This window comes from Protopterus annectens, chromosome 11.part0 (assembly GCF_019279795.1).
Source record: "Protopterus annectens isolate FY-2018-M chromosome 11.part0, PAN1.0, whole genome shotgun sequence".
Lineage (NCBI taxonomy): Eukaryota > Metazoa > Chordata > Ceratodontiformes > Protopteridae > Protopterus > Protopterus annectens.
In genome coordinates this window covers 18,706,500-18,733,412 of record NC_056745.1, presented here as the reverse complement: position 1 = coordinate 18,733,412, position 26,913 = coordinate 18,706,500, and positions in this window count along the sequence as shown.

The window sequence follows — 26,913 nt, the reverse complement described above, 5'->3', positions numbered from 1 at the left end:
CAAAACCCTTGGTAATGAGATGTGCCACATAGGACTTTCTGACCACAGTGGCAATGTGGTGGTCGAAGGAGAGGTTGCTGTCAACCTGCATCCTGAGATCTCTTATAACGCCTTCAGTGTTCAGTGGGTTGCCACTGATTTGGTAATTAGTGGGAACCGAGTTTTTACCAAAGGGGATGACAACGCATTTTTTTTAGTGTTAAGCTTAAGGCCATGGTTTCTACACCAGTCATTAGTCTCAGTGAGGCCTTTCTGTGAGATGTCTGCATCACTTGAGGAGTTAATAATGGCTCCCAGCTTGCAATAGTCTGCAAACTTGGTCAGCCACAGTGCCTTTGTGTTGACCTGGACTTCTGAGAAGTAGATGCTGAACAGGGGAAAACCCAGGACTGATCCCTGTGGGACTCCACTTGTGACTAGTCGGCAGTCCGAGTTGGAGTCCGCTACTTTAACACTGTGTGTTCTGTGAGCTAATTTGCAACCCACCTAGTGATATAGGGATAGATGCCTAGTTTGGTGAGTTTAGCAATAATTCCAGAGGGAGGAATGGTATCAAAGGCCTTGGCCAGATCGAGGTAGGCTGCATGCACTGCCTTACCTTCATCCACAGCCCTGGTGACTGACTCAAAGAAGTCAACCAGGTTGATCAGGCATGATCTCCCTTTCACAAAGCCAAATTGCATAGGATCTAGAGTTTGGGGATTTCCTATGCATTTGTTATTCAGGTCCATGATGATGGGCTCCATTGCTGTACATATCAGACTCATCAGGCTAATGGGGTGGTAATTCCCAGGGTCTGTAGTCGCTCCTCCTTTTTGGAGAGGGATGAATATAGCAGTGCATAATTCGGTAGGGACAAAGCCTGAGGAGAGCCTGTGACTGAACAGGGCACACAGATGTGGTGCCAGTTCGCTTTGTAGTTCATGTAGAACACAGCCAGGAACATTATCAGGTCCCATGGAAGCTGTATTCGTGGCCTTGGACAATGCAGCTTTAACCTGTGCTGCAGTAATGCTGGGTGCCTGGCATTCTTCCAGTATTGTGATTGGTCCTGGGGGAGGGGTAAAGCTGACACCGAATCTGTCGGCCAGTATGTTGGCAATATCTGTTGGCTGAGTATAGGAAGTACTATTGTGCGGTATCTCAGAGCAAATCTGGATATTGCAGTGGAGGTTCTTGATATAGCTATAGAAGGCTTTGTGATGATTTTTAGTGTCTGCCGCAATTCTGCCTTCATAGCTGGCTTTAGACGACATGAGGAGGGATCTCAACTTTTTGTTGTATACCCCAGTAATTAAAACTCTTACCCCAGTAATTCAAAATCCTTTTATCTAGCCAGACTGAACTGGGGACATCGTCAAAGGATAATTCATCATCAGTGAAAGTACTTAGGTTTCTAATAACCTAATCAGTTTTCAAAAGGGTGTCACTTACGCTGTAGATGTAAGTGTGCCCAGGTTTACCAAATGGCAAATGCTGCATTTCTTGGCAGTTTAAAAGACCACTATGGGAAAAAAATTAAAAAAAAGATATATTTAACTTTTCCTTATGTTTGGCTCATTGCAAACCTGTATGTACCAGACAGAAGTAGTCACCTGATGAGACTGTTTTCTTCTAAAGAAAATTTTTCCCCATAATACACAGCCGAGTTCACAGTTTCTGAGATTACAGTACCCACAAGCTGGACTGTCACATGACAGTTCCACTCACTTAATGGAAGTACAGAGAACAGCAGCTAATTCTGAAAGGCCACAGTAAAGTATCATTTACTGTCGCACAATACCTCTTACAAACGTGTTTCCTGCTGATGTGTTACACATTCTGTGAAAAAAGCTTCCAGAACATTCCAGCTCATTGCTGAAATAAGACTTTTTTTTGACATTCAACTTTGATCTGATTCACTTCTTCTCATGTTACTCCTCCCATATTCCTGCCCTCAGACAGCACAAGTATCACTTTTCCCGCCCTGCTGGGTTCAGCTAATTTGAATGACAATACAAATCAAACAGATTTCCTTGCAATCAGCCTGATGTGCCAGTGAAAGTGTTTCCTCACCTCTCTCCTTACTCCTGTCATTTGAATATCACTGTCACAGTAACTTGTGGTACAAAAATGCTTTCAGCAATCCTTAATATAAAGGTGTACAAGTATTCCTCTAAACATGCTTGCAACATACACAGATTACAATTAATCTCGACCACTGGCAGACTTAGCTATGACTTGCAAATTCATACACTAATTGTAAAGAATATTCATATTTGCCTTACAGAGAATTGCAGTCTTCTGCCTTGTTATCCCTTAGACATGCCACTGACGTCTCCTTATATTTGTAGGTACTACTGATTTTGTGTGTTTATATTCATTGGTGTTATGCCATTTTTGATGCAACTTAATATATTCTTTCCTTCATGCTATGCAGTGCCTGCTCTCACTGTTCCAGTGTGCATACTGTTCCTGCTCACTCTCAATATTGTTTGCCATTGCAGGCTGCCACAACAAGTTTTTCTATTCACTGATCTACAAAATTTCACACATTTCCTCAAGAAGCTAGATAAACCAGACCACCTCCAACAATATGCTTTATATCACAATCATTTTTGTGTAATCACAACTGTTGCATTTCAGTTATCATATGAATTTAGTTCTTACAACAGGGATCGGCATGAAAGGCCATTTTGCACAGGAATATCAACAAAGCAAATGAGCCGACAACACTTCGTAGAATTATACACAAACACCAACTCATACAGGCAAGCCAGCAAATATACAAACAGCCCATGGCAACAACACTGTATAAATACAAAGACAAGAGATTCTCTAAAGTTAGACTCCAGAGCAATTATGTAGATAAAACACCTTTCAGCTATCTTAGCATCTACAAGTGCATAACTTGTGAAGCCTGATGAATAAACAACGAGCTTTGCTTTCAGTACAGGAAGGGGCAAACTGAGCGAACAGGTACCATGTTGAGGAGATGAATTCATTATGCAGACATCAGGACTCCTCAGTGCATCTTCAATGGACTGCTCAGCAACAGAAGACGAATGAGGTGTGATGCATATGAATGGGAACCCTAAGTCACAGGAAACTGCTTAGCATGTTCACAGCAATCTTAACAATAGCATCAGATGATGTATGAGCAGAATCACTTAGGAAACCAGTTTTTAAACTGAAAAAATAAAATCACATGGTGCTTGTGTCAGACAGTTGCATCTAAGCATGGACAGGTTACCAGAAAGTAGCTCAAAACAAATATACTTCCATGTTTATGCAATCACTATTTCACTGTAACATCTGACTGTCAATTACTGTTTTTCTTACAGGTGTAACATTCAGACTGTTTAAGAAAGTCACATCAAAAAAGGCACATCTCCAACTGGATGGCAGGCATTATGGGTGACACTGACTACTGTTCACACCACACTGTGGCATTTTTATGCAACTGTGAAATATACAAAAGTACAGTCATCAAAATTCCCAGGTCCCTGCACCTTACCAGATAGCAGTAGCATTCTGGCTTCCAGGTACAGTTTTAAACACAATGTAAACCACCTGGTATGCACACTTGGTGAGAAATTCATCTTACAGAAGATGAATACACAGACATACATGCCTTACCCATAGGTTCATAGGACAATACTAGGCTATTGGCCTGGAGGCTCTTATAAGCCTAGCCAAGACCCACGTTCCCAGAAAGTCAGCACCTGTTTTCCCTGTCCAGCAGGGACACAGGTGGGATCCCAGGGGAATATTTTATGTTTCTCATCCAGTCATCCAGGTTCCTCTTAAAGAGGGCTAGTGAGGTATTCTGCTTGACATGGAGAGGGAATCTATTCCACAGATGGGAGAGTCACTGGGACACAAATCTATTCCGCCAAGAAGTTCTATTAATGTCACAGTCCAGGTTGAGACCTTGTGTGCAGGTTGCATGAGTGGAGTTTGACTTACGGATATGCAGTAACTCCATCAAGCCCAAGTCCGAGATAGCCTTGTATGCCAGACACAGGTCACCTCTGAGCAGTCTGTACGAGACTAAGTAGAGGGACAGGGCTTTTAGCCTATCTGTATAGGACAGATGTTTGCAGACCCAGGATTTTCCTGGTCAAGAACCTCTGTGGTCTCTCCAACTGCTGCATGTGCTTGGTAAGGTACATGCCGAAGGGGTCATTGTACTCAAAAATGGGTCTAAGGGAGGAGTACAGGGGTGCTATTACTAAACCTTTAACCACACAGCTGGTACAAGCACAATCTCAAACTAAAAGCTAGAATGCAGATAGCTATATTTTAAAGCGTTAAGAATGCCTGTAAGGAGTGCAGCTTCCTGTATAGGCTTCGAGCAACCGTCATCTTTACGTCATCTTGATACTGTTTCTCTCTCTAGGTAATTTGAGGAAAAAGACCTTACTTAAAAAAAGAGCACTCATTATGGGGAAAGAAAGATTCCTGGCAAATATTCAGAAACAATGAGGAGAGATGTGCACACCATCCTTAAAGTACTTAAGGTTGTCAGTTATCTCCAAGGGTGATATACTGGACCCCCACTGAATGACACCAACAGCTAAGTCAGTGGTTAAAGTTAACTGTCTTTGGATTGTTTTGCAGCCTCGTTCTTGTTGATGGCTGGATACTGCACAAGCCTAGTTTCACACCAAATTCTGATGTACATTCAGGCAGCTTCCCATGTCCCTTTTTATATGATCCAAGGTAGTATGTTCACTCCCAGGGCACAATGACCAGGTCATATGTGTATTTAGGATACAGGACCTGGTTGTTGTAGTGACACTGCAGATTCCAGCACCTGGGAGACAGCTAACCATCACCTTATCTTTGCTCAGCCTGGTTAAGTGGTGCACTTCTGAGTCTGACTTTGGAGTCACCTATGACCAGGGCATTGCCAGGTGCATTGTTCCGGTCTTGCTGTTTTAACAGTTTCTGCATGCCAGTTAAGCGATTTCCTTTGTAGATGCATTATAACTAATCTATTGATGAGGAGTTGGGTGTATTAGGCAGGTTTGAGGGTTTGGCTGATGTCTAGACTTAGCAGTTCTAGAAGGCTTAGATAGAGATGTTTAATGGCCTAAGCATATGGTGCTGCCGATTTTAAATAGGTGTGGGTTTGAGTAAGACAGTGTTATGCCCACTGCATGCCATTGGCTATCAGAGTGGGTTGCCTCCAGTTTAGCTATTTGCACCTCTCCCAGAGAGAGAGAGAGAGAGAGAGAGAGAGAGAGAGAGAGAGAGAGAGAGAGAGAGAGACAGAGAGACAGAGAGACAGAGAGAGACAGACAGAGTTTGTCAGCAAGCATGGCAGTTCTTACAATGTTGTCATAGTCATCAACCCACTTCCCCCCTTTTCTACACAAGGCTGGGGTGACACTTTAACTATTGCCATCTCTTTTGATTCACTGTCACTCTCCTACTTTCTATCGCAGGTCTTCTGTCTCACAATCCATCCATCTAGTTGTTACAGTGCTTCAGGAAACAAGAGTACTCTAAGCTTAACAATAGAAATGGGTTTAGTAAGCTGTCCCCCCATGAATACCATGGCAGCTGTGTGCCGACAGTAAAGTGAGGGGAAATGAAGAGGTGCTGTGGAAGTACTTAGAAGAAGTTTGTTAAACCAGTGACATGTTACGGGCTACTCTATGCAGATAAATAGGTTTACTACTAAAATGTAGAACTGAGGTTCGGCGAGTACCGGAATGCCGAATGTGAGCTGGATGATTCCCGGATTGTCAAATTTCACGTCTACAAGCGTGTTATGCAGCTAACACCACTATGCATTTGCTCATATGTGGTCGCTGTTAAGAACAGAGGTCGTGGTACACATCGGGAAATTTACCCTTTTCCTCACCGTAACTCAATCTCAGAGTTGAAATATATAATTGGCAGGGGGCGTGGGGTGCATGTGCATTTCAGAGATGTGTAGTACTGAACGACGTACGTTCATACTGCTGGAAATCTGGCAGATAAGTGGCTGCAGACATAAAAACATCTTTTCTGTCAAAAATACTGACTTTGATATCTTCAGTATTTCTATTTGGCATTGTAACCTAATTAATATGCAGTATGTCAACATTATGGTTCAGTATTTTAACCAGGTTATGTTGTGATGTTCATATTTTTGACAGCAAGCTGATAAATACAGCTGATACCCAAGATGAACAGACAAGTGCAGCTAAAAAATGATAAACCTGAGTAGAAGTGGACATCTCATTTACAGGAGTTACAGGAAGGTACACTTTCACAAATAGTACATATGAGAAGGAAATTATGTGTGCATGTTGCCCACTATGAAACTACCACTACCATGGCACTGCATTCAGCTTAGCTCCACCCAATAAAATCGTTAACAAGAAAACAAAAGAACCAATGGAAAACAAATGAAACCTAAAGCCAAAGTGCTCACAGTAACTTAGGACATGCAACAAATAGTCCAACTCTCACTTAGATTAACCACTATTCTATCCAAGATGGCCCCTTCATCTAGTCAAACAAACTCAGAATGTCCTATGGTGAGCTCAGGGACATGGTGGAGGGGTACTACCTCCCAGTCCATACCTTAAGCTTCTCATTAAATTGAATTATTATTCTTCACGATTGCAGAGCAGATCACAAATTACTCCTGTACAAAAACAGGCATTACACAGGGCCATGGAACATTTCCTACTATCCAACATATATGGTGAAGATACTGCTGGTGGTGTTGTGGGTAGGGTTACCACTTGTCCCTCTTTGGGCAGCTGTGTCCCATGGTGGGGGGGAATAAAAAAATAGCAAAAGTCCTGAGTTTTCAGGATAAAAAATATTTCATAAGTTTTCTATACTAGTTGCGTAACACAGTTATTTTGTGTCTGAAACACCCAAATGTTACATGAAATAGCATAACCAACTCAAATGCTAAAAGAATAAGACTATTTCTAGCAACCAAGTGAAATTATGTCCTTTGCAGTGGCTGTGGGCGTTTTGTCCTCAAAAATCTCATGTTTCTACCTAAAATGTCTCGCTTTAGGCATTTGAAAAGGTGGCACCAAGCCATGCTGTTAGCCCTGGTGGAGGTGTGTTAAACAGCAAGCACATGTCTGCATTAGGAGACACGTGTGCTTTGCATAGGGGGCTCACGTTAATGGGGGTGGGGTAAGGATACATTTTGAAAAAAAGGCCATAACGGTTTCAAGAATGACAGTTCAGAGGTTGACTCTCACCTCATGCGGAAGCACATGAGCTGGGAACAGCTCTTGTGATACAGGACAAGAAGAATGGGCAACCTGATTGCATGAACTGATGGCTAGCAGACAGTGGAACACAAAAAAATCAAATTACAGAAATAAGAAGTTATGTACCTACCATAACGTTCCATGTTAGTTGTCTTCTCTCGCCTTCTTTCTTGCTTGATGGGTTCGGAGCCGATCCTCGGCTCCGACTCGGCACTTGCTTTAGCTCGAGAACTCCTTTTACCAGCTCGAGGCAGCCCCATATCCCATGATGCAAGGCAGAAAGTACCCGGATCTCGTTTGTTGACAAAGGGCAATAACACCAAGCATAAAATACTTCCCAAAGGAAGAAGAAACTTACAGATGGAAAAAGGACCAGGTCTGAATGGTCTTTAGCATAATAGTTTCTTATACAAGGTCTGTCCAGGCCAGGGGAAGGAGGGAGGGTCGCAAGAAAGAAGGCGAGAGAAGACAACTAACATGGAACGTTATGGTAGGTACATAACTTCTTAATGTTAAGTTGTCAATCTCGCCTTCATTCTTGCTTGATGGGACCGCGTCCCTAGCACCTCTATCCTGGGTGGCTCAATGGAACAAACTCTTGAGGACTGTAGAGCCAAAACTGGCTCTGTCCCTGGAGGCCAAGTCCAATTTGTAATGGGAAACAAAAGTGTGAGGAGTGGCCCAAGTGGCGCTGCACAAATAGTGTCCAAAGGCAGTCTAGCTTGAAAAGCTGTAGAAGTAGCTAAACTCCTAGTTGAATGTGCTTTAGGTTTTGAGCACAGCTGTTTTCCCCTGATCGTATAAATTTCAGTGATGACCGAAGAAAGCCATCTGGACAAAGTCACTTTAGAAACAGGAAGGCCTTTTTTATTATCCGCATAGGAAACAAAAAGTTGATCAGATTTTCTAAATTTTTGTTCTGTCCAAATAATATCTAAGCTGACGGTGGACGTCAAGATAATGTAGCTTTTGTTCAGCTCTATCTGAATAGTTGGGAAAAAATACAGGGAGATTAATGGATTGATTCAGATTGTTTTTTGAAGCGACCTTAGGTAAAAGGATGGATTAGTTCTCAAAGATACTCTGTCTTTGTGAAAAATCAAATAGGGGTCGAACCGAAGAGCATGAAGTTCAGACACCCTCCTGGCAGATGTAATAGCCACTAGGAATAACGTTTTCCAAGAAAGATATTTCAGGGAACAAGAAACAGCTGGCTCGAAGGGGGGAAGAATCAAGGATCTCAGCACTAAATTTAGATCCCACTGAGGAGGAGGATTCCTGATTGGAGGCTTTAGTAGGAAAATTCCTTTCAAGAAGGCCCTGCAGAGCCTATGGGACATAATATTATGATCTGCTATCCCGACATGAAAATTAGAAATAGCAGCCAACTGAACTCTGACTGTGGAAGAAGAGGAGCCTGCATGAAAAATCTCTGCTAAGAAGTCCAGAACTGCCTGAACAGGGGCAGTAAAAGGATCGATATTTTGGGCCTTAGCCCAATAAGAGAAACGTTTCCATTTGCTTGTGTAAATCCTCCTGGTAGAGGATTTTAGTGAAGCTACTATGATATCTCTAACTGGGTTAGAGATCAAAGGAAGCCTGGCTAAGGAAGGAAGTGGAGCAACCATGCTGTGAGGTTGAGAGAAGGGATTGACCAGTGCAGCTGACCGGATTGGTGAATCAGTAGATCTGGCACTGGGTCCAGATGGCACGGCTGCACCAAAAGGTGATGATGGAGGAACGGGAACCAAACTTGTCGAGGCCAGTAAGGGGCAATGAGAATCAATTTGGCTCTCAAAACGGTAGCTTTCTGGATCACCTGAGGGATCAGAGGAAATGGAGGAAGGCATAAAGAAGTCCCTGGGGCCAATCCTGGGTCAGAGCGTCTCTGGGGGATGGCCTGATAGAGGGAAGAGGCTGAAGAAGTCTGGACATTTGCTGTTTTGGGGAGTAGCAAAAAGATCGCAACATGGACGACCCCATTCCAGAAAAATCTCTTCCACTATGGATTGCTTGAGAGACCACTCGTGAGGCATGAGAATAGCTCTGCTCAATCTGTCCGCTATAATGTTGGTTTTCCCAGGGATATGCGTTGCTACCAGAAACCGATGAGAGGAGATCGCCCATTGCCATAGTCTGAGCGCTTCTCGACACAAGGGGTAGGACTTGGTTCCGCCCTGTTTGTTGATATACCAAACTACAGACATGTTGTCTGTGTGGACTGCAATTGTCCCTACGGGAAGAAAGTCGTTGAGGGCTTGCAAGCGTTAAAAGCACTGCTCTCATCTCCAGGACATTTATGTGCAGATGGTACTCGAGCGGTTGCCACGCCCCATGAACCATCCTGCCCTGATAATGACCCCCACCCGATCAGGGAGGCATCCGTGGTGACAGTGGCTATCGGGACGGAGGTACAAAGCACCTGCCTTGGTGAACCTGAGACGATGTGATCCACCAAGCAAGATGTTCTTTGCATGTTTGTGTCACCAGAATCTGGTGACGCATTGGGAGTTGCTGGTATGACCACTGAGTGAACAGCATCCACTGCAGGAGCGCATGTAGAATCGAGCCAGGGAAGAAGAGAAATGGCCGCAGCCATGAGACCTAATACCTTTAGAACCATTCTGGCCTGTACTTTCTTGCTGGCCAGAATGATCCTGACATGAGTCTGAATGTCTGAAACTCTTTGTTCTGTTAGGGTAGCTGACATCCGAACAGTGTTTAAGTTTGCGCCTATGAAGGTAATAGACTGGCAGGGCGATAAGGATGACTTTTGAAGTTGACTGAGATGCCCAAATGAGAACAAAGGTCTATTGTGTAATCCCTGGCTTGTATAAGCTGATGCCTGGTGGTGGCTGACAGGAGCCAGTCGTCGAGATACGGAAACACCTGGAATCCTTGACGTCTCAGGTGAGCCGTGACCACTGCCATGCATTTGGTGAACACTCTGGGGCTGTAGTGAGACCAAAGGGCAGGGCTCTGAACTGGAAATGACTGGACCCCAGCCGGAGGCGGAGAAATCTCCTGGAGCGTCTGTGAATTTTGATGTGATAGTACGCATCCTGAAGATCTATTGAGCACATCCAGTTGTCCTTCTGTAAGAAGGGCAGAATTGACTGAAGAGTGACCATTCGGAATTTTGTCTTCCTGACAGACTTGTTGAGTCTGCTGAGATCCAATATTGGTCTCCAGTCTCCCGTCTTTTTGGGGACCAAAAAGAACCTTGAGTAGATTCCGGGCTCTGAATGGTCTATTGTAACTGGCTGAATGGCTCTTTTTTGCAGTAGTTTTGCGATTTCTAACTCTGCAATGTCCCTTAGACCGGGTGGTACATCTGGAAGGGAACTTGAGGGGAAGGGACTTTCCTCGAAAGGAATTATGTAACCCTTGGATATGATCGACTGTACCCATCTGTCTTGAGTGAGGGAATGCCAGGCTTCTGGGTACAGTGATAATCTTCCCGACTGCCTCCAAGGAGGGACAGCCGGGCAACACCTCAGGGATGCTGAAAGGGCTTATCAGAGAGAGGCTCCCTGTTTCCCTGGTTCTTCGGACCCCCTCTGCCTCTAGAGCGGCGTCTGTTGTTGTTACCCCCTCTGCCTCTAGGGGTAAACTGACCACGTGAATCCGGCGTGACTCCTTGGGATTTACGGAACCACATCTTACCACCCTTCTGTCCTTTGGGATAAGGCCTAGAAGGGGTGGAAAAACGGCAACAGCAGAAAGAGTCTTGCCGTCCTGCTCACACCTGGTCAAGGTCTCCTTCACCTGAGGGCCAAACAAAGCTGACCCATCAAAGGGAGAATTTGTGAAGGACGCCTTAAAGGATCCATAAAATCACATAGCCGCATCCAGGCTTGGCGTCTAAGAGCCACACCTGTGCCTGCGGCTCTACTCGCTCCATCCGCAGCATAAGATATTAGCCGCATGGAGGAGTTAGCAATGGAATTGAGGGTTCCTAGCTGCGAAGCAATCTTTTCTTGAGCCCCTGCAGCTGTAGGATCCTGAACTACTTCTCCCAGCTCCTTCAGGATATCTCTCTGGAGTCTGGTGAAGTGACAAAGATAATTCAGCGGACGCATAGCAAAGGTCGCTGAGGAAAACATCCGCTTGCCGTACCTATCCATGGTCCTAGAGTCCTTATTAGGAGGATGGACGGGCACGGAAGGATCTGCAAGTTCCTTTTGGTGGCCGCAGCCACCACCATGGCATCAGCGGGACACCCTTGGTTAGGAATTGTTTGTCACTAGGGGCAGTGATAAATTTAGAAGGCCTCCTAGGGACTGGCTCTACAGAGTCAGGAGCTGTCCACGCCTTTCGTGCAATAACCTGCATAAGGGGTCGAAGGCGGAGACACCCAGGAGGTGGAGGGCCGAGATCCAAACGCCTCTAGGTATACTGACTCATCCTCAGAGGGATTGTTGGTGGGCCAGTTTCCCTCTGTTTGAGAAGTTCTAGGATGTCTGAGAAGGAGACATCCTCAGAGGGGATCTAGGGGATCCCTCTGACTCATCAAAGTCAGTATCCAGTGACAGACTCGGGAGTCTACATGCTTCCTCTTACAAGTCCTCTTCCTAGGAGGATCTCCCGAAACATCAGGAGAATCCTCGGAAGAGGGGGAAATTCCCAATGGGGAAACCTGAGGCGGAGGATCTCTGGGTCCTGTAGCAAGAGAAGTGGCAGAGATGTCAACAGGTACCATAGAGGGAGGAGCTACGGGAACAGACTGCTGACTGATACCAGTGGCCAGTACACTCTTCATCACCTCGAATGCTCCCCTCCCAGGCAGGTCCGAGAGAACCCGCTCAAGAGCTAGGAACTCCAGGAACCACCGAAAAGGAAGTCTCCGAGGCAGATGTCGGAGCCGAGCTCACCAAGGCCGAGGCTCCAAGGGGAAGAGCGGGCTCGGACAAGGGTCCGATGCCACTCACCCCCTCGGAGGAGACCATGGAAGCCCGACCACCGAATCCCTCTAAGGAAGAGGAGATAAGAGTAGGGGCTGAAGGAACAGAAGGGGGTATCCGTCCTCCAGCCGTAGCAGTAACCATGCCCGAAGACTCCAACTCCAAGCTCTGGGGTAGAGTTGAAGGAGGAACTGTAACGGGGTGTGGACCAACAGTCGTCTGCTGAGACGGACTGTGTAGCATTTGGGCCAGTACCTGTGACTTGAGTAATCTACTGACCACTCTCTCTAGGTCATGATCTGACAACCTGGATGACCTTGAAGATCGGCTCCGATGGCTCCGCTCCGATAGAAGAGGCGAAGCCGGAGCCGAAAGTATCGGCTCCAAGGAAGGAGACCTCGACCTCTTCCTGGAATGGGCCATCGGAGCCGATACTACAGATCCTGTCGGCACCGACTTCTCGGAGCCGACAGAACGTCTCGATGTATCGGCTCCAGCCGGAGCCGATACAGCCACCAAAGTAACGGTGTCGGAGCCGATCGGAGCCGACACCGATGCCTGTGCCACATGGGTGTCGGAGCCGATCGGAGCCGACATCGAAGCGGTCAAAACAGATTCGGCACCGATAGCCATCGGCGCCAAAGCTGTGGATCCAGAATCGGCTCCAGCCGGAGCCGATCTCGACTCAATACGAGTCGGGCCGAGGCCGCAGGCTTAGAAACAGAAGCCTGGGCCTTGGCAGTTTTAGTTGATTTTGTGGAGCCGACTTAGCCGGAGAGCCCTCCGGCTTAAGAAGACCCCTGAGAATCAACTTGTTCTCTCCTGCAGGACTCTCTGGCTGAAGGAGTGACAAATAGCACAGGAGTCCTGCAGGTGAAGAGGGCCCAAACAATACAGGCAAGAAGTGTGACCGTCTGTCAGAGGCATGTTCTGACAGCACCAGTCACACTTCTTAACACCTGAAACCCTCTCCTTAGACATGGTGCGAAACACAACACACACAGACACACCAGTCAAAATAAATTTAACAAAATACCAAGAGGTATTTTATAAAAACACCAACACACACCCCCTAACAGGGGGATGGGCTAGGAAAATTGCCTAACAAAAAATTAAAAGAGACAGGGATTTCTGTCAGAAAAGGGGTAGAAATAAATTTAAACTATCAAAAAATTAGTTTTAAACTAAAAGGGGCTTGAAAAATCACAAATGTGAACTACTTACCAGGAGCTGGTAAAGAGAAGACCTCCCAAGCGAAGCGGCAAACGAGATCTGGGTACTTACTGCCTTGCATCATGGGATATGGGGCTGCCTCGAGCTGGTAAAAGGAGTTCTCGAGCTAAAGCAAGTGCCGAGTCGGAGCCGAGGATCGGCTCCGAACCCATCAAGCAAGAATGAAGGCGAGATTGACAACTTAACATTGAAGATCTTTAGTAAATACATGAGGTTAACCATATGAGAGTTTGACCGCCACCCTGGATGAAGGATTACCCATCCACTCAGCTTACATCAATCTGGTTAATAGTTTGAGCACTGTACCATATGACTAAATCATTCATAAACCCATGGATCTAAAGGCCTACAAAGCTTAGTAACCTGGGTCCATAACTGGCTATGTGGCTACAAACTTAAATAAAGCATGTGCAATTACTTCTACACCTTTAAACTATCCCTCGCATCACTTACCCCACCAATCAGCTACCAATGCTGTAAGCAAGCCTAAATCTAAAAACCAGCATTAAAACGAACACCATATTACAGTTGCTCTGCCTGCCAGCTCATGTCATTTTCTTTGGTTGCTCTGCTTGCCAGCTCATGCCACTTTTCCTCGTCTTTCTGATTAAGATCTATAGTCATATCCATAACGTGTGCAATGCAAACACCACGTCTGCATTGTAACAGCATAACCTAGCTGTTCCCAGTGTTCAAGGTATTTCATTTCTTTTCTCTTTTGCTTCAATAGCTAGTACTACTGCTCACTGGTATAACATGCACTTGTTGCCTTCTAACCATTAAATGACTATTTTAATAGACATTGTACTTCTCTTTCTTACCGAAACCTTTTGTAAATTTAATGTGCTTATTTAGTGTGGAGCTTTTCCCCTCGGGTCTCCACTTAAAAAAGGCTTTGTTACTGGTCAAACTCGCTGACTAAACAAATGCTAATAAACATACAGATAGCAGGGTCTTCGATTTTTTCCCCATTGGGGGTTGCCACATCGTATCAACAGTCCGCAAATTGATTGGCAGTAGAGTTTTTACAGTTTTGAGTTACCAGCCCAGCACCCAACCTTTACAGAAGGCACACACGTACACACACGTCTCAATCAACCGCAGAGAGGACATGCAAGCTCTGCACAGAAGGTACTTCAACCAAGAATAAAACCAGAACCTGTTGCTGTGAGGTGACAATGCTAACTGCTGCACCACAGTGGCTATAAACACAGATAAATAACAAACCAGCATCGGGTGCTGATTTGTCTAAACATGGGCTAAACTCTTGGCTATAAGGGCCTCAGGGCCAATAGCCTAGTAACCTCCTATGAAAAAATAAGCATGTCCCTGTACACAGCTTTTATGGAACACTACACCTAGTTATATAGCTGTAACCTATTCATATGCTGTCTCAAAACTGGAGAATGGTACAAATGTTTCTCACAAACAGAATCAAATGGCATCACAACTTGGCTTGTAGCAAAAGATTACAGCAGGTTTCCCTTTTCTTTGCATCTTACTGCATTCTTAAAAGAGACCTGCGCCAGACACTCACAGTATTAGAATTTGCATTGCAAATGGTAGTTTCAACCTACTGACCTCTGTGCTATGGGCGCAGCATGCTTCTCCTGCACTACTCTGCTGCCTGAGGGAGTAAGAAAGAACAGACATTTGATTGTTTATTACTCTGTGCCCCAAATGGGCCTCTAAAGCACAAGCTGCTGCTGCTACTACAACCTAGGCCTCGAGAGGTACAGATGGACATGCTGCCCCTTTGACAATGGGCTGGCTGGTTTATCCTAAAGCACAGACACTTTGCACTTATTTGTTTACCGGGATAGTCCAACTGGACAGCTTGTGTCCGTTTTCAGTGGAGGCCCGGGGAGAAAAGCTCCATACAGTAATTAAAAATTACAGCAATAATAAAAACATCAAGTAGCAGTCAAAAGTTAAAATAGCTACTTACGTTAAATAGTAATATCATTTATAAAGTTACAATTGTAAAGTTGCAGTTCCAGATGCAAATAAGTTTACAATGAAGACTGCAGTTAGAAATGCCATCATAAGAGAAAGTGGAACATTGATTGGGGTCAAAGTAACACTGGCCGTAAAAGCAGCTTAAGGAAATAGTAGCTAAATAGGTATTTAAGGAGTCATCAAGCGGGCAGTGCAATTACATAACCACGTGGTGAGGAAGTATGACTTGAGTTGTTTCTTGAAAGTTGTAGTACTGTTTTGAAGTCTTATGTCGGTGGGGGGGGGGTGTTCTAGACTTTAGCAACTTCATTGCAGGAAAGAGAATTCCCAGAGCTATTTTTACAAGGAACTTTTTCTACCAGGGCTTTGTTGGTAGAGCGTAGCTGCCTATTAGTACTATAGAAGTTTAATAATCCAGCTAGGGCAGGGTTTTTTTCAGGATAGTGAATTATTTGGTGAGTGAGCTTAAGGTGGTGGGAGTGTAATAAATTGGAAAATTCAGACCATTGTAGTGTAAGTAGGGACTGGCAGTGGTAGGAGCGAGATTTGGAATTGGTTGTGAACCTGGCAATTTTGTTGTAACATGTGGAGAGCTAGTTTAGGTCGGCTTTACTAAGGTTTATTAAAACTGGTGAGTCATAGAGTAGTGTAAATAGGACAGGAGTTCAAGCTATAGCTTTTCTAGACTTGGAGGTAAGGTAGTTTTTGCTGCGATATAAGATCCCTAGCTTTTTGTGGACTTTGGATATGGTAAGATATATGTATTTGCTGAATCTGAGTTGTTGGTCAATTATAAGTCCACGTAATTTAGCTTCAGGGACTGGGGTGATTGTGGTTTTATTGACTGATGAGATAGACGTTCCCAGGGTCATTTTTCTTTTGTTTGGTGAAACAGCATGAGCTGGGTATTTTTGGGGTTCAATATTAGTTGAGATTTGCTTAGTCAGTTTTCTATGTCGGTGAAGGATTCCTGGGTGTATTGTTGAAGGAGCTGCCTGGTTTGGTGCAGCACAGATAAGGGTTGTGTCATCAGCATATTGCACTAGGTCTGCTTTGGTGGTTGCTAGATGGATTTGGTTTGTAAAAATATTGAAAAGAAGGGGGCCAAGATTGAACCCTGTGGTATGCCTATTGTGACAGAGTGGGGAGGATAGGGAGTTGAGCCACTTAATGGATTGGGAGCGGTTCTCAAGGTAACTTAAGGCATAACAGGGTGAGACTGTCCATGTTGAGCTCAAAGAGGCAGGTTAATAGTTTGTTGTGGGAGACTGTGTCAAATGCTTTAGATAAATGTAGGAGGATAGCAGAGACTAGTTGACCTTGGTTTCTATGAGTGTTAATGGTGTTAGTGAAGCTGATTAGGGCAGTGGTGGTGCTGTGAGTAGGCCAGAAACCATGCTGACTTTTGGATAATAAATTGTTGTTGAGGAGACGGGTAAGGAGTTGGTGATGGATATATTTTTTTAGAATCCTGGATAAGGGTGACAGGATTGTGATGGGACAGTAGTTGGAGGTCAGTGGAGTGAAATGACATAACCGGTTTTCCATAAGGATGGAGTGGTGTGTTCGGTGATGGATCTGTTTTATCAGGAAGGAGATGGGGTAGGCTATGACTCTAGAGGCAAGCTGAGGGTACTGTGCAGGGAGGTTATCAGCGGTGAGGGTGGTGGGTTTGAGTTTGGACAGGAGTTTTTGGATAGTGGATGTTGGTACTGGTTTGATAGAGAATGGGAAATTAGTTATTAGACCTGTAGGAGGCTGGGAGGGGGGGTGGGGGGTTGATGGAGTTTGTGCTGGTAATAAGTTTGAGTATAGAGGAGGTAAAGTAGTTGTTGAATGTGGATGCTATATCAGAGTTTGATCCATCTATTTTGGGGGGGGGGGTAAAGGAGCAACCGGGTTGAAGGATGTTGTTTACTGCAGCCCAGAATTTTTGTGGATTGGTACAGTGGGTTTTTTTTGTAGTGAAATATGGTGATTTTGTTTCTCTCTCCTGATTTGTTTTTTTTTTTTGCCTTTTTATGGAGTTTGAAGAAGGCTTGCATACTTGCAGGTGTTTTGAGTTGACACCAGGTCCTCCAAGCTTTGTCTTGTACTTAAGTAAGGATCTTGTGGATTTCTGTAGCCATGGGGCTGGGTTGCTGCAGATTCTAACTGTTCTAAGTGGAGCTATGTGGTTGGGGATATTTAGAAATATGGAACTGAAGTAGTCAACTGCTAGGTCTAGAGGAAGGGTTTTGATGGGAGACCAATTGCAGGATACTAAGGCATTTAAGAAGTGAGAAATGGGGAAGTTTTTCTGGGTATGGGTTTGAAGTAGGGTTGGTAGGTTACTAGTTTTAAATTTGTATCTAATGAAGGTGGGATTGTGATCACTTAGTGAGTAGGGTAGTGTACCGCATCGGAGTGCAGTATGGGGGTGATTAGTGAGGATCCAATCCAACATGGATTCCTTTTTTGAGGTTTTGTCAAAGCAGGTGGGTGATGATTTGGGTAAAGTTGTACAGGTTGGTATGACTAGTAGGGGAGGAGGAGTGGATGGTATTCCAGTCGATGTTAACATCGCCTAGCAGGATGGTTTCATGGGGAAGGGAGTGAGAAGTCTAATGCAGTATTGATTCTAAGGTGGTATGGTTGTTGCCTGGGGGTATATAAACACCCAGTAAGTTTAGATGTTTGTGTTGGTTTATGAGGAGTTTTGCAGGTATGTAAACACCCAGTAAGTTTAGATGTTTGTGTTGGCTTATGAGGAGTTTTGCAGGTATATAAACACCCAGTAAGTTTAGATGTTTGTGTTGGTTTATGAGGAGTTTTGCAGGTATATAAACACCCAGTAAGCTTAGATGTTTGTGTTGGTTTATGAGGAGTTTTGCAGGTATATAAACACCCAGTAAGTTTAGATGTTTGTGTTGGTTTATGAGGAGTTTTGCAGGTATATAAATACCCAGTAAGTTTAGATATTTGTGCTGGTTTATGAGGAGTTTTGCAGGAAGTATTTTTGCAATACTGAAGTTTGGGTTTCTTTATGAAGGAGCTGGAATTTTAAGTTAGTGTTATAGAGCAGGGCAACAACGCCTCCTCTTTCATTTAGCCCGTCAACTCTAATAAGACTGTGTGTGTAGTTCTTCTACTTTGTTCATAATGCTGCAGATGTTAATATTAAGTATTAGTAGGTCAGTGGGTTGATGCTGGAAGGGAGGTTGAGAGTTGCTAGTAGTGTTTGATGGTGGCGATGGCCCAGGGTTGGGGGTGGATATCACCTCCTAGTAATAACTGAATGGTGACATTTGTTATACTTTTGAGGTATGATTTTAAGAGTGTGTTAAGCCTAAGACTTGGTTGTTTTTTGGTTTGGGTAGCATAATATTTGATTGTGGTCAGATCAATAATGGATTGGTTGTAAATGGTTGGTGATATTTTGAAATGGCTGGAGTGGTAGGGACTGGATAAAGGTAGGGTGGAGTACGTTGGTTTGATGTACTGGCTGGCTACAGGGTGATAGGAGGTGGTGACAGAGAATATGGATAGGATAATGCATATTGCAGTTAGAAATAGGGCAATTTGAGAAGTAGGGTTTGAGGACAGCGAGACATGTAGCAGCACATTTAGAAGCTTGGGGCTAGTGGCTAATAAGCTAGGGGGAGTACTGTTTATAGGTTGATGGTGGTAAAGAATAATTATGGGCTGTGCTATGATGTGAGGTAGTGCCCTTTAATTAGTGATTTAAATAAGTTTGGGGTGGGGCTAGACTGGTTGAGAGAGGAGAAGGATAGTGAGGGTTGATCTCTGAGGTCAGGTGATAATGTGGTTAAAATAAAAGGGGGCAGGGTAGGGGAGCAAAGTGGGGACTGAAGTAGAGCTGAGTAGGACTACATTAGTAGTATCACCAGGAATTTAAAAAAAATCAGCCCAGAGTAAACTTGCCAGGCAGGACACAAATAACTTTAGCTGATTTTTTTTCACAGTGTCACTACTGGGTTTTCAAAAAAAAAAAAAAAAAAGAAAGAAAACTAATGCTTGAGTTATACTGCATTAAAGGTCAGTCCAGGGGGGTGCAGGCATACGGAATAGTGAGGTGGAAGGGCTTAGAGGTACTAGGGGTTGGGCTAGCTTACTGAAAAAGGGAATTATGGCTTACTACAGTTACATGTGGAAAAGGAAAAACTTACAAACTTGCTTTCCCGGCGTGACTAGTATTACTAGAATGAGAGTGATACGTGATTGTTGCTGGAGTTAGATGTGTTAGTATAACTAGAATGAGAGTGATACAGGATTGTTGCTGGAGTTAGATGTGTTAGTATTGCTAGAATGAGAGTGATACGTAATTGTTGCTGGAGTTAGATTAGTTAGTATTGCTAGAATGAGAGTGATACGTGATTGTTGCTGGAGTTAGATGAGTTAGTATTACTAGAATGAGAGTGATACGTGATTGTTGCTGGAGTTAGATGAGTTAGTATTACTAGAATGAGAGTGATACGTGATTGTTGCTGGAGTTAGATGTGTTAGTATTACTAGAATGAGAGTGATACAGGATTGTTTCTGGAGTTAGATGTGTTAGTATTGCTAGAATGAGAGTGATACGGGATTGTTGCTGGAGTTAGATGTGTTAGTATTACTAGAATGAGAGTGATACAGGATTGTTGCTGGAGTTAGATGCGTTAGTACTGCTAGAATGAGAGTGATACGTGATTGTTGCTGGAGTTAGATGTGTTAGTATTACTAGAATGAGAGTAATACAGGATTGTTGCTGGAGTTAGATGTGTTAGTATTACTAGAATGAGAGTGATACAGGATTGTTGCTGGAGTTAGATGAGTTAGTATTACTAGAATGAGAGTGATACAGGATTGTTGCTGGAGTTAGATGTGTTAGTATTGCTAGAATGAGAGTGATACGTGATTGTTGCTGGAGTTAGATGTGTTAGTATTACTAGAATGAGAGTGATACGTGATTGTTGCTGGAGTTAGATGTGTTAGTATTACTAGAATGAGAGTGATACGTGATTGTTGCTGGAGTTAGATGAGTTAGTATTGCTAGAATGAGAGTGATACGTGATTGTTGCTGGAGTTAGATGAGTTAGTATTACTAGAATGAGAGTGATACGTGATTGTTGCTGGAGTTAGATGTGTTAGTATTACTAGAATGAGAGTGATACAGGATTGTTTCTGGAGTTAGTGTTAGTATTGCTAGAATGAGAGTGATACAGGATTGTTGCTGGAGTTAGATGTGTTAGTATTGCTGGAATGAGAGTGATACAGGATTGTTGCTGGAGTTAGATGTGTTAGTATTGCTAGAATGAGAGTGATACAGGATTGTTGCTGTAGTTAGATGTGTTAGTATTACTAGAATGAGAGTGATACAGGATTGTTGCTGGAGTTAGATGAGTTAGTATTGCTAGAATGAGAGTGATATGTGATTGTTGCTGGAGTTAGATGTGTTAGTATTACTAGAATGAGAGTGATACAGGATTGTTGCTGGAGTTAGATGTGTTAGTATTGCTAGAATGAGAGTGATACAGGATTGTTGCTGTAGTTAGATGTGTTAGTATTACTAGAATGAGAGTGATACAGGATTGTTGCTGGAGTTAGATGTGTTAGTATTGCTAGAATGAGAGTGATACAGGATTGTTGCTGGAGTTAGATGTGTTAGTATTACTAGAATGAGAGTGATACAGGATTGTTGCTGGAGTTAGATGTGTTAGTATTACTAGAATGAGAGTGATACGTGATTGTTGCTGGAGTTAGATGAGTTAAGCAGTAAAAACATACAACACCGGGTGGTTACTTCAGCTACATTAGGTAAGCAGCTACACTGTTTGGCAAGTGTGTCTCCATGTAACTTGTTATTATGACACAGAATACAATAGTCTCAAATTACTTTGTTAGCAAAGCAGTATGGTCCATTGCTAATGTATTATTAATAGGACAGATGGCTTCAGGAAGACACCTACATTGAGTGCCCTGTTTCGCAGAGCTGTTTCACAAGTTAACTTTACTGGATGGAAGACACTTGGGTGTTTTGGAAGGTGGGGGGGGGGGCTGCCGCACACTTAACTGGAGGCTAGAAGAGAAGTGGAAAGACAATTCTGTATCAAAAACACATACAGGGTACCTAATATGGTTGTTCGCTAGGATGAACTACTTTACATGTAAATTAGCACAGTATGTACCGGCTAGGTTGCAAATTAGCACTTTCTGCCCTAGCTGGACTGTAAAGTTGCATTATATATCATTTGCAGCAATATTTACAAACAGTGAGCGAAAGGCGATATTGTAGTTGAGGACCTCACCAGATGCGCAGTAGCAAGCCACGCCCAAAACCCACCCCTGTGATATGTCATTCATGAATATGCATTCCCTCCCAATGTACAACCGAAGAAAAAAAGTGCATTTGACGTTTTACTAGGACAGTAAATGCAACAGTAAACTGAAGTAAATTACCGGTGAACGACACAAACAAAAAACACTTTCTCGACCTTGGGGTATTTCAGTTTCTTAAGAGGACTGCCAACTGCTAAATTACGGATTTGATACAATGTAATAGCTTCTTATTTAAACTAAAGTGTTTCCGTTGTCACAGTGCTTTCACCAAAATCTCATAGGACACTTTGAACGGTTATGTGCTGTCACTACAACACACAATCGTATGGAGGTGTAACCGCTTCTTTCTTTTACTCAGTTGTGGGGTTAAGTCTAAGTATTACAGGGTGTTGCAGCATGACTTTACTTTGATATGCACATATTGTGTAAAACGGCAAGTTTTAATTGACCTAAAATGTAAAAAAAAATATATGGAATTTATTGTCAGTTTGTCAAAAACTCCAAGTAATATGCAGACCAGGTTGCCACTCAATTTGCAACACGTCCACTTCTGCGCGAAAGGAAATGGTGAGGCCCTCAACTACAATATCGCCGAGCGGAAATACCTCTATCGCTAGGGATTAATCACGTGTGTCCTCTTTCCTTTTAATTACTGGTGCCATCAATATGTTGGCCACATAGTAAGGTTTGCTGTGTACTGCTCCAAAAATCACATGTGATGAAAAGGAGTCAGAAAACTCTATGAAGCAGTAAATCAAGCCTGAAACTAGAGAAATGCCACCAAAACCAGGCACATTACGTGCATGGGTAAATCAGGCCTGAAACTAGGGCCATTCAAAATAGGAAGAGTTGAGAGGTCTATAAGCCAAAACAAACAGTTTCACTACTTTTCAGTGGGCATCTGGCAACACTAACAAAAATGTTTTAACAGGTTCATGTGTCTAGTCATAAATATCAACTGTATAGCTTAGCATATAGTACACAATGACAGTACAGCATGTCAGAGTAAGAACATCAGATGATATATTAAATAACAGAGCTATTTACTGGATGGCAGGTGCGTGGCCCGGGGAAGAAAGATGAAGAGTTGTAAAAGACGCCGTTTACCTTTTTATTGCTTAGGGAGGGAAGCTCTTGCATGATAGAAATGTAACAGCTGTAATCAACTCTGAATATAGGCTAATATTTCTACTGTGTGTGCAGGTGTATAAAAGTACAATACTTGCAAACAAACTCTTCTCCCCGCGCATCCGCAGAAAAGGGAGATGCGTCCAGTTGGAATTTCCCGGTAAAGAAATAAATCGTTTAATGTGCATTGATTTAATTCCTTGGCTAAATTTAATTTTAAGGCTTATCAGAATATTAGGAAAAGAGACAGAACCCATGATGCATGTACCACAGCTACTGAGCCCCATACAGCTACATTTCCACTAACGTTTAGGGGTGCCAGACACCTTTCGTTGGGGGGTAAAACCGGATCAAGGTCACACACCACCGCTTCGGCGGTAACCCCACGCATTTCCGCCCTTCTCTAGCCAATTTCGCGACGCCATCATAACACCACTGTAGGAAACGCCCCCTTTTTCGGTCCCCGATTTCTGTCGGCTTACTATGCTTTTCTGTAAAAAGGCGGATATCGCAGACTTAAACTCCGATATGTTTCCTTTTTGGGGGGAAGCAGACTATCGGTGTCGCACAGTGTTTTCCGGACTATCGATTCGACCAATCGGTTTGATTTCCCGATAGTGCGTGGTAACACCACGGCATTCCAACTTCAGTCACTCAAAGGAAAAAACACGTACAGGACACGAGCTGATCCGATAATTACAAACCAAATCACTGAAAGCCACGTGCTGCGTACTGTAAACATTACTCACCTCTAGCTTCATGGCTCCAAAACTACCAACTACAGGCAGACGGTTTCTCCACAGATCAAACACAACAGCACATAAGGTCAATACCCAGGATACATTTGTGGAAAATTCGCATAGTCGAATAAAGTAAGTTAGTAATCCGATTCTTTTCCTCGCCGTCGTAAAACCGAGTCTCACCTAATCGTCTCAAGTCCTCCGCTACCTACAGCACTGCCCCCAGCATACATATTAATGAGCTGATTTGCATGCTATTGTGGGACTCATTTTTGTGATGGATAGGAAAAGAGGCTGCTAAGTTTCTTTCTTTGTTCAGTTACAAGAAGTACAAAATTCATTCGGGGTATTTGTATGCTGGTGCATTTCATCTCAACTGTCCAGATCTTTGCCTCATATTTTTCTGCTGCTCCTCATACAATTTGTGGTTTTCTAGCAAGGCACAGATGATTGCAGTCACTAAGTAATGACAGACATTTCAATGTCACATTTCATATTCTTCAGAAAATGCATGCTAACACAAATCCTCTTATTCTAGCAATGTTGTAAATTTACTAAAGCAGTATTTAAAATCTGTCACTATTTTTGCCCCCCATTATTTTGGACTTTGTCTAGATTTCTTGCGCTCAGAGATTGACAGGTGTGGTGCATAAGGTTTCCGAAGATTGCTTTAGCCTGTTTCTAGGTGTTAGAGGCATAGCCAGTTTTTAATGCTTTATTAATAAATGTGTGCAGGGACAGCCTTTGGTCAATTGATGCACAAGGCAAAAATGCTCAACAGGTCCCCCCACACTACCTGTTGCCCCCATCCCAGTCCACCTACACCATCCAGGTTACTTTTTTATTCTTTTTCTCACGGTTTGTCTTACTCTTCAGTTTTTCCTGTATTCCTTCAATACATTTTAAAGAAACCATTTCTTTAATACAAAAAATAATAATAATAATAGACAAATACTGGAAAAGCACCCTTGCTAGAGCGGTGCCCTAGGCAGATGCCTAGTTGGCCTATGCCTAAGGCCAGCTATGAATGTGTGTTAAGTGACTATGCTAGGCTATGTTTTGTTTCAGATATTAGGTTCCTTGGAATGGGCGATCGTGGTGGTGCAGCGGTTAGCATTGCTGCCTCACAGCAAGAGGTTCTCCAGTTCGATCCTCAGCAGGGGTGCCTTCTGTGTTGAGTCTGCATGTCCTCCCTGTGGTCACATGGGTTTCCTCCGGGTGCTCCGGTTTCCTCCCACATCTCAAAGACATGCTGTAGGCCGATTGGACACTCTAAACTGGCCCTAGGTGTGAGTGTGTGCGTGTGTGTGCCTTCTGTGGAAGGATGGGCGCCAGGCTGGCAACTCGACACTGTAAAACTCCACTGCCAATCGTGAGCAGACAGGTGATCCACTGTGGTGACCCCTAACCGAGAAAAAGACAGAAGAAGAAGAAGAAGGTTCCTTGGAATGTCACATAGTTCTATGGAACTAGTGTTTTTCACTTCTCCTTGTGGCCTGAAGTTTGTACCAAATCTGTATAGCAGGGTGTTAGCTGCAGCTGTTGTTTCTGTTATAGTGATAGCATTTTGTTCAAGCACACAACATTCTTGTTCCTTTCCCTTCATTTTTTCAGATGTAATCATTAAAGCCATTATTGCTACCAATCCTTATGGCTAGATGATAGAGTAATGTTTATGAAGCTGCATATGCTCCACAAGTTGGGTGTGCGATGGATGAGAAAGAAAAATTTTGGAGTGAGTTGGATGAAGTGGTGATGACTGTACCCAAGGGTGAGAGACTGGTGATTGGAGCAGATTTCAATGGGCATGTTGGTGAAGGGAACAGAGGGGATGAGGAAGTGATGGGTAGGTATGGTGTTAAGCAAAGGAATGCAGAAGGTCAGATGGTAGTTGACTTTGAGAAAAGGAGGGACATGGCTGTGATGAATACATATTTTAAAAAGAGGGAGGAGCATAGGGTGACATACAAGAGTGGAGGAAGATGCACACAGGTGGATTATATCTTATGTAGAAGGGCCAGTCTGAAGGAGATTGGAGACTGTAAAGTGCTGGCAGGGGAAAGTGTAGTTAGGCAGTAGGATGACATTGGTGATCAAGAAGAGGAGGATGAGTGTGAGGGCAGCACCAAGGATCAAATGGTGGAAATTGAAAAAGGGTACTTGTGAGGTGATGTTCAGGAAAGAGTAAAGACAGGCACTGGGTGGCAGTGAAGAGTTACCGAATAGCTTGGTAACTACAGCAGAGCTAAGAGAGATGGCTAGAAAGGTGCTTGGTGTGACATCTGGAAAGAGGAAGGAGGACAAGGAGACCTGCTGGTGGAATGAAGAAGTACAGGAGAGTATACAGAGAAAGAGGTTGGCGAAGAAGAAGTGGGATTGTCAGAGAGATGAAGAAAGTAGACAAGAGTATAAGGAGATGAGGTGCATGGCAAAGAGAGAGAGGTGGCGAAGGCTAAGGATAAGGCATATGAAGAGTTGTATAAAAGGTTAGACACTAAGGAAGGAGAAAAGGACCTGTACCGATTGGCTAGACAGAGGGACCAAGCTAGTAAAGATGTGCAGCAGGTAAGGGTGATAAAGGATAATGAGGGAAACGTACTCACAAGCGAGGAGAGTGTGTTGAGCAGATGGAAATAGTACTTTGAGGGGTTGATGAATGAAGAGAATGAGAGGGAGAGAAGGTTGGATGATGTGTGGATAGTGAATCATGAAGTGCAGTGGATTAGCAAGGAGGAAGTAAGGATAGCTATGAAGAGGATGAAGAACAGAAAGGCTGTTGGTCCAGATGACATACCTGTGGAAGCATGAAGGTGTTTAGGTGAAATGGCAGTGGAGTTTTTAACTAGATTGTTTAATGAAATCTTGGAAAGTGAGAGGATGCCTGAGGAATGGAGAAAAAGTGTTTTGGTATCGATTTTTAAGAATAAGGGTTATGTGCAGAGCTGTAGTAACTACAGAGGGATTAAATTGATCAGTCACAGCATGAAGTTATGGGAAAGAGTAGTGGAAGCTAGGTTAAGAAGGGAGGTGATGATTAGTGATCAGCAGTATGGTTTCATGCCAGGAAAGAGCACTATAGATGCAATGTTTGCTCTGAGAGTGTTGATGGAGAAGTACAGAGAAGGTCAGAAGGAGTTGCATTGTGTCTTTGTGGATTTAGAGAAAGCATATGACAGGGTGCCTAGAGAGGAGTTGTGGTATTGTATGAGGAAGTCAGAAGTGTCAGAGAAGTATGTAAGAGTAGTACAGGATATATACGAGGGTAGTGTGACAGAGGTGAGGTCTGCGGTGGGAGTGATGGATGCGTTTAAGGTGGAGGTGGGATTACATCAAGGATCAGCTCTGAGCCCTTTCTTATTTGCAATGGTGATGGAGAGGTTGACAGACGAGATCAGACAGGAGTCCCGTGGACAT